Source organism: Meleagris gallopavo, chromosome 4 (assembly GCF_000146605.3).
Source record: "Meleagris gallopavo isolate NT-WF06-2002-E0010 breed Aviagen turkey brand Nicholas breeding stock chromosome 4, Turkey_5.1, whole genome shotgun sequence".
Taxonomy (NCBI): Eukaryota; Metazoa; Chordata; class Aves; order Galliformes; family Phasianidae; genus Meleagris; species Meleagris gallopavo.
In genome coordinates this window covers 51,086,582-51,095,226 of record NC_015014.2, presented here as the reverse complement: position 1 = coordinate 51,095,226, position 8,645 = coordinate 51,086,582, and the positions used below count along the sequence as shown (strand labels likewise).

At 32.8% G+C, this 8,645-nt stretch overlaps 1 long non-coding RNA gene across 1 annotated transcript in view; it reads left to right on the top strand.

Moving 5' to 3' along the window:
* LOC109367380 overlaps positions 1-8,098 on the top strand; it is a 9,335-nt gene extending 1,237 nt beyond the window's left edge. The window contains exons 2-5 of the long non-coding RNA XR_002114479.1: positions 373-449; positions 1,281-1,448; positions 6,159-6,290; positions 7,559-8,098. This is a non-coding gene — a long non-coding RNA (uncharacterized LOC109367380). The remainder of the gene's footprint in view (positions 1-372; positions 450-1,280; positions 1,449-6,158; positions 6,291-7,558) is intronic.
* Positions 8,099-8,645: the final 547 nt, after the last annotated feature.

Here is an 8,645-nt window from a genome sequence, read left to right as displayed (position 1 = left end):
AAAAAAAAGGTGAAAATCACTGTCTTCATGTTGTTTCTTTCTAATAATTATTTCTTTATGAATAGGAACATGAATATATGTCAAATGAAAACTCACAAAACCAAAAAGAATACAAGTTTAAATAAAAGTTGTTTTTCAGCCTTAATTTTCACCATGGCTACAACTGGCTTTGCAAGTTAAAAATCTTGTTTATGGGAAAACAAGAAGCACATTCTGTATGCAAATAAAACCAAGATTTTATTGCTAGTATAATTTATATCTTAGCAACATAATCACTTTTATTCTTGATCTCACTGTTACAGAAAGGGAAAGAATAATAATTCACTTTAAATTGTCATGTGCATACTTAATTTATATATTTTTTTTTCCCAGCATTGTGCTACTCTTTCCACTATGCCATTAGGGCCCAGGATTGGTGGCCTCATTTCCAGCTGGGTAGGGATGTTATGGTAAGTTATCAAAATTTTTGATCCTTCACCAGGAGGAATATGGTATTCATTGACATTTCTTCTTCCTTGCTTTATGATCCTCTTGGGCTTGTGCTTATATGTTTGGTTTACATCTCTCTGTTTCTTCAGTGTTTTGCAGCTCTACTGTCTGAATTTTCCAATGTATGGTGTTTTTATATATGTTATATACTATTTTTGTTACTGTAAAAAGAAGTTTTATTCAGCTCCAGGTTTGCATTTCTAAAACAGACCATAGGTGAGTTATGTGCGGCTGTGGAATCTTCAGTGTCAGGCCTGTGGCCACGTATCTCTTATCATCTGATGCCTCTACTCTACACTTTGTCTCCTCAAGGCCTCTGCTACTGCACCAAGTCTGTATTTCTCTCTGCAACTGTTAGGATTCTAAATGCTTCATTCTGTCTAGAATAGCTGCTTGTTACTCTATGTAAAGCTATATTTGTGTCAGTAAAAGATAAACATAAGTAAGAGAATTTAGTCATAAATGAATGGTTAAATAGAGATTATTTTTTTTTTTCCACAGTTAAATTCTTACAGTATAAACTTATACATGATATTGCTCAGATGTCACAAAATACTTAAGTACTTAAAATGAAATTGTAGATGGTCTGAAGGCTGGGAATGGGTTTAGGAACTCAGAAGATCTTTTGCAGCAACTGAAAACTGGTTTAGGTATCTTTAAATTATATACTTTTAAACTATGACTTGCAATTAACTCCACTTTGTAGTATAGCATCATTGAATTCAACATCTCGCTGTAAGTGCTTGAATTTTGTCACCAATAATCTGATTCTGTCTTTCATGGGATTCCAGATTCAGTTTGTGACACTGGACAGTGAATCTAACTTCTATGGAAAGCAGACTTCTCTTTTGAAAATGGACTCTGTAACATATACACTCAACTTTTTCAGACCATTTGAGTTTTCGGCTCACTACTTTTGAAGAAAAACCATGGATCAACACCTGTCACTCTGTGGGAAGGTATACTACTATCAGGCTACTGAGTAATCCATCACTAGTCTTGTGTACAGATTGTTTACTCCTACTCGCAAATTATTTAAGGAATAAGTAGTCAGAAAAACAGAAAATGACAATGAAGTTGTAACCTAGGCATCAGATGTCTGGAAATTTGAATTTCAAGTCTGTGTTTTGAGCATGGTTATTTCTTATAATTAATTGTATTAAAAACATACTTAAAGAAGAAAAATAAAAAAGGAATAATTTCAAACTAGAAAGGTAGTCAGTCTTAACCTTTAACCTTTATAATACTGCTAAGGGAACTTGTTATGGAAGGCATATGCCTGGGGACTCTCGAACCTATCCGCACTGCAGGGAATTCTCTTGGACAGTACAGAGAAACAGGATTGCTGCTACTCTATCTCCTCTCTTGTCTTCCTCTCCCCCACGATGTTCTGATGCTTGCTATTGAGAGTTTTGCCTTTTTCTTGGAATTTAGGACGTACCTATGAGACTGAAAAAAAAAAATGCCTGATGCACAAAGGAACTATTATTCTCTGGAGCAATTAAAAAGATTAAAAACACAAAGTGCATTCAATATCCCGTATTAGAAGATGATTATTATATATCTGAAGAACTTGTTACATTTTTAGATGCATGAAACCAATGTACTTAATGGTTAATTTTCTTTGAGCAAACAGAGAATATGTTATCCATTTCTAACCAGAATGTCTCTGAAACCCTTTTACGACTGGGTTTTCTCTGTGAGTGATTGGCAATGAGAATGTCCAGTAATTTTTTACACTTACTACAACTTAGGCATTTCTTTTTTTTTTTTTTTTCCTATCTTGTTTGGAATCAGAATCTGGAATTCTTCACAGAAATCTTGAGAAATCCCTTCTTTCATGCGAGATAGTTGCCAGAATCCTGAAAACAAATTATGCTGCTGTGAAAAATCCACTTATCAGAATGCAAATATAAACAACTTTGCATTTTTGAGATTGCATATATTAACTAATTTTCCATCTTCTAGGGATAACAGGCACTATTCCTAGATGTTTTCCAGTAGTTAAGTGTCCATATGTTTTCTTCCATGGATTTTATTTTATTTTTTCCTTGTGACTTTGTGCCATTCTTGCCATTTTTCTTTCTTTTGCTACTTGTTTTTAACCCTTTCCATTCTACAAGATTCTAGTCTTTATATCTATATAAAAAAAACAATTCCAGTGTAGTGAAGACGTATTTGAAGATGTGCCTTTTTTGTTTTGAAATGGAATTTTTTCCATTTTTTTTCTGACTAAAGAGAGAATAATTAATCCAATTTTGTCTCATCTGTTATAACCAGCAGAGTCTGGTTTTAAAGATTTAATCAAGTCTTGTTCAGATTAAAACAAACAGCAACAACAACAAAGTGTTTCTCAATTAAGATTTTTAGGTGGGGAAAAAAACAAAATACATAAAAATATATTTTGCAGTTACTCTTGCTTTTTGTTGTTGTTCATTTGCCTTAATACCTCTCAAACTAGAACTGAAAGTCTGTGAAAGTTTTACTTGATATCTCATAATAAGCTTCAGTCATTTACAGGAAGTCTCCAAGTCATTCTTGTAGTTAAGTGAAGTCCTTCTGTACTTCAACTATGTAATGAGCTTATGTAGAGTATTTATGTTTATTGAACAACTCTTCATTTTTGTATTTTGTGCACTAAGTAACATTTCCTTATTGGAATAGTCTTTATTTATTGAACGTGATAATGAAAAATATGCATTTACCTCAAGCCACCAGAATTATTGTATAAGAGCTGATTTTTTTATTGAATTACAGTAGAACTTGGCAATTCCCTTTCTTGGAGTGGTAAGAAAATTAATAACTTAAAATTAACAAAATATCCCATGATTACTTTGTGGCACAATTTCCCTTGACTGGTTAGTTGTGCTGTGCCTGGTGCACCCCAGAGTACAATTAACCCTTTTAGCTGCCAGGGAATGCTTTTTATTTGTATTTATTTTGCTTTCAACCAAAACCTTTCTGTGGGACTGCTCTCCGTTGTCTTGTGCCCTAGTCTGTTCGTACGTGCAAAAGTGCTCCATCCTAGGTACAAAATCAGGCACTTGACCTTATAAGTCATTCTAATATCCACTGTGCATTTGTACTGCTGACAGAATAAGCCAGCCTACCATATGATTCTTTTCCATTGTTCCATCTTCTGGATAGTTTCAGTAGTAAACATTCAGCTAGAAATTACTTCCTTTAAAGGAACAGGGCATAGTATATAATTTTCAGTCTGAGGTGTTGAGTTGTAATTACAGAAGAGAGGAAGAAATACTGAATTATTTTTTCACATGCTACTATTGTTTCTGGGGTTCTAGTGTTCCACCTCATTCCTCTACTGACAGCACAGGTAATTTTCCTCAGCACGTCCCTGTGTCATTGTAAATACTGGAATTTTTTATCTATATACATTCAGCTACAACCTTAAGTTGTTGTTCCTGGTGCCTCTAACTGGCTAAAATATGAACATTAGGATTTGAAAAATAAATTTATGATATGTTAAGAGTTGCCAAATAAACTCTACTTTACTGAATCTAATATGAAGGATGAGCAGAATATGAATGAAAGTGGTGAGTCACATAAAATTGCAGAGGACTAGCAGCACTTTTCAATTTTCTTCTGTCTCTGAAGAACAAGAACAGTCAACAAAAGATTGATACCTGCATACTGTTTCTGAGGCTTCATATTTGAGAGATTTGCAATCTTGCTCTGAAGGTTTCTCCTTGCCACTATTCCCCTCACAAGTAAAAACAAAACAAACATTGCTATTCTTAGTACTACAAAAAGGAAAATATGAGAAGCAGATGATATTTGGACTATGTAACAGACAGGGCAATGATGGTAGAGAACAAAAGATTGGGAAAATTTTAATATGAAAAGTTAAAATATATTGCTATTTTTGTCACCATGAAGAATTTATAATACAAATGGGGAAAAAAAAAACCAAACAATATTTTTTTTCTAAATCTTTAAAATTCTGAAACCAAAGTAAAATAAAAAGGTTTATTTGTCATAATTTTTATTTTGCTATTATTTTATTTAATTCATTTTTGTCCAATGATTTGGGAGTTAATTTTGGTTAAAACTTTCTTTTGGAAATTCTAGGAAGAACATCTAGTAAATACAATTTATGGAGATCTAAAATACTTGTTCACAAGTAGATGTTCAGCTACTAGCATCTCATTTATTAATCCAGATATTTTCAGTGGTGGATGGAAGCCAGAAGGAAAAAATTCCTCCTCTTTTCTTTATTCTCCTCTACCAGTTCTGTTTCTAACTGTGAAATTTTATGATGCCTTTTAATTACAATAGTTCTACTCAGTCATAGCACCTTTTTGATCTCTGACGTTGCCAGACTATGGTTGTATAAAGCAACCAACAAAAGAGTCCAGCATAACAACAAAATAAATTAATAATAAAATAACTAGGAATGTTGTTAAAAGTTTTGTTCTCTTTTGTATGTCTCCTGAAGACATTGCACCATTCACTTTCTCAGGTGCCTCTCTTTCAAGAACTTTTCTTAATTAATCTTTATCATACATATGAATAAATAAACATTCTTATAATTTTATATAAATTGTTAAGATATTTCTGAACTCTAAGAAGGACTAAATGATGTAATGACTTTTGACATAGAAATATGTAGTAAATAATTTAAATTTGATTTTTATTTCCTGCAAGATTCTTTAGATGAGTGTGTGAAACATCTAAACATGAAATTCTTTGTGGTTACTCATATTACTACATCTACTCCCACCAAAAATACTGATTCCTGAAAGTTTTGAATAATAGAAGGAAGTTGTCCACAGCCTGAAAAATGTGGACCTCAAAAGAGTTGTAATCTTGGCAGTATTTGTAGTAAGTATTAGACTTTCTAAGAAATAGTTTGGTTTTGTAAAGTACTAGCTAATATATACCACTAGACAATTAAAAAAAAAATAAATCAATAGCTTCAAAAAGTTTGCCTTGAACCTCAGCTTATCTTAAAGGGTGTCTTTTATACATGAAACGCTTTATCACATAGAAATTTTACTTTTGGAAACAAATTACAGAAGTTAGTAAAGCTACTGTAAGGGAAACGTACCATCCATAAGGCCATAATAAATCATTAAGGAATTATTCTTTGAAAAAGATTTGTATAGGATTCTCAACTTGAACACAGCAAGGACTCACTTCTGTTCTACAAAATGGATTGCCAAGAACTTTGATGATCCTAATAAAGGAATGTGCTAGTATTGAAGTCATTCATAAGCACCATAATAGCTCTCTCTCTGAGCTGAAAGTGTCTGCAAACCTTCCAGCTGAATGCAATGATGAGCCCATTGACAAGATGATATTAATTCAAGCAGCAGGCAGCAGTAGATGGATAGATAAGTCAGACAGTTCCTTCAGCTGACACAGGCTAAATATGCAGTCGTAATCCGAATTTCAGAACAGTATCTCAAATTTGACACTGATGCAGAGAGGTTTCTATGCAGCTTTCTAAAAATGGACTTTGTTGTCACATTGGTGTGTGTGTGTAAAACATGCTGTCACTCTCACAACCTCTAGTTCTGACTCTTGATGGAGATCTTCTTATTTTCAAGACATTTATGAATAGAAGAGAGAATGCAAAACACACACACTTTCAGATTTGTCCTGAAGTGAAGTGTCAAATTCAATGTATGTTGAACTGTCTTTTTTAGGAGCACAAAGAAGATGAAGTAACCAGCAAAAGAAACTCTAGTCCTTCAGATGCTGAGTATTACAAGGAAAAATTTTTGACTACAAGCATTTGTTAGCTTGTTTCCACTGAACTTCAGAGGAAGGTTTTGCAGGTAAGAGTGTGAGGAAATGTTCTTCTTGTCAGCCTGAAAAAACTAGGAGCATTTATAATGAAGCTATAGACCGTGTTCTTTATAGAAAAGCAGTATTCAAATGTTTTGGTTTTTTTTTGCCTTGGAAGCTTCCTGCCAATATTCCGTTACAAGAAAAATGAGGGAATTTAACCAGTGGCTGGCCCACTTTCTCAAACAGTAATTTTTTATTTTTATTTTATTTATTTATTATTTTAAGGCAAGAGCATTGCAAAGAAAATCCACCAGAAAACACTGAACAGTTTTTACACATACTGTAGCCGTTAGTAATTTTTCATGTAGAATGGCAGCAAGTACTATTTATAAATTTGCTACTTATTTGTTCCAAAGTTACTTTGATTGCAACTATCAGATCACGCTGCCATTTTTACAGTTAAAGCACTTCTGTTTGTCATTTCTTCTGAACCACATAAAACTGTTCTAATAATCTTTGTAAAGCTGATTTCTCTTTATCACTTGCATAGAAGCTTGTAGAAGGATCTCAAGTCTTCCTTTACCTCACTCATTTCACTGAAAGTCTCATAATTTGTGTATTAATGCAAATAACATTTTTTTTTATCTTAATAACATCTGACTGATACTAGCAATTATTTGAGTGGTCTTCAATATTAATCTTGGTTGATCAATACTCTAACATAACTGATTTTTTTCCTGGACCTGTCCTGACTTCAAATGACATGGCAGCTTTAAGTCTGTGGAATAGGCATTTTGTTTGTTTGCTTTATTTAAAAAAGAAAGCATAAAATAAAGTAAAAACTAAGTTCTTAAACTAAGTCTTAAAATGCTGTTGATAATGAATTCTTACTCATCAGAAAGCTAGTACTAGTAATAGGCAAAAGACTTTTTTAAAATTGGTGTACTGATTAAAAACATCAAAATCTAAGGATTATTTTAAGTAAATAGGACATATTCTTACTATAGAAAAACATCTGGATTTATTGATAAAGTTGTTAACAATCCAGTAATACTTGCCACCGTCAGGTTAAACCCATGTCAACATTTGTCTGCATTAGGTAACTTATGTCTTGAAAAAGAAGGGTGCAAGTAAGGATTTATAAATCCACATAAAATGTCTTTAATATGCATACTCAGTCTAAAAACTAAGGGAAAGAGTAGAGGGATATGCTGAGGAAGAAGAGGGAAAGCTATCACTGTAATTTATATCTGTTATATACATATGTATATATATATATATTTACAATCATGTCTTGTTTCTATGCATGTAATAGCTTCAAGAGATCAGAGACCTACAATAAGATTTGGTATTCACACCTGGAAGATGTGAAGACATTTAAGAAGCACAAAAAAAAGATAAAAGAATTTAAACGTTTCAGCCTTATCTGTGGATTGAGGAGTTCAAATAAATCATCCTATTGAAGAGAAAGTTGAGAGAAAAATTGGTCTCTGCAAATAGATATGAACACCTGAAAAAGGTCAATGGGAATGTTTTCAGCACTGTTGACTAAGGTATGAAAGGATACAAGTTTTAGAACCAGCATATTCATTCACTTTCTGCATACTTAAACAGATCTGCCTGTGTGTGCTACATGGTTATAATAGTGGCAGGTCTTACCTAAAACAAAAATTCATACTTCAACACAGCAGCTACTTGCCTCTGGGTTATATATATTTCTTGTATGTGTGATGCATATAAAATTGCTCAGCTCATTGTTATACATTCTACTCCTGTATGATAAAGTCAAGAAAATACAGATGATTAATAAAAGACAGTTCAGAAAATGTTTTTCTCATCAGTGAATACCTGGTGTTTCTTGCTCACCTGCTTTAGGGACATGCTGTCGGTGAAAATTCAGTCTGAGCAGTCATTTCACATAATTCCTGAAAAAAATTAAATCAATTCTTTTTAAAGCTTCCTCTCCATCTATTCTCCATTCCACTTCTCCTCTCCACAGCACAGATGTGATTCAACTCCCAGAATTACCTGCCTGTGTTTCATCCATCCAATCTCCTGGCATTGCAAAGCCTTTGGAAATTTTAAGTGTTACCTACTGCTGAAATATTGCACATGGAGAAGTTTCCTAGAAGTGGCTTCATCTTTGATTGAAAATAATCTGATTTTCAGGAAGAAAATAGTCAAATATTTATGTCTTGTATTTGATCATTAATATAATTTCTGATAACATATTTTCTACCTTTTGGAGGACAAAAAAATAAAGAAGGAAATAAGATAGGAAGACATATAGGAACGTAAAACAACATCTTGTTTGTTTGTTTGTTTTTAAAAGGAAAATCTTTTAGATAACTAATACAATCTATTACCTAAGTTTCAATCTATTTCTGGAATGCTTTGCAAAA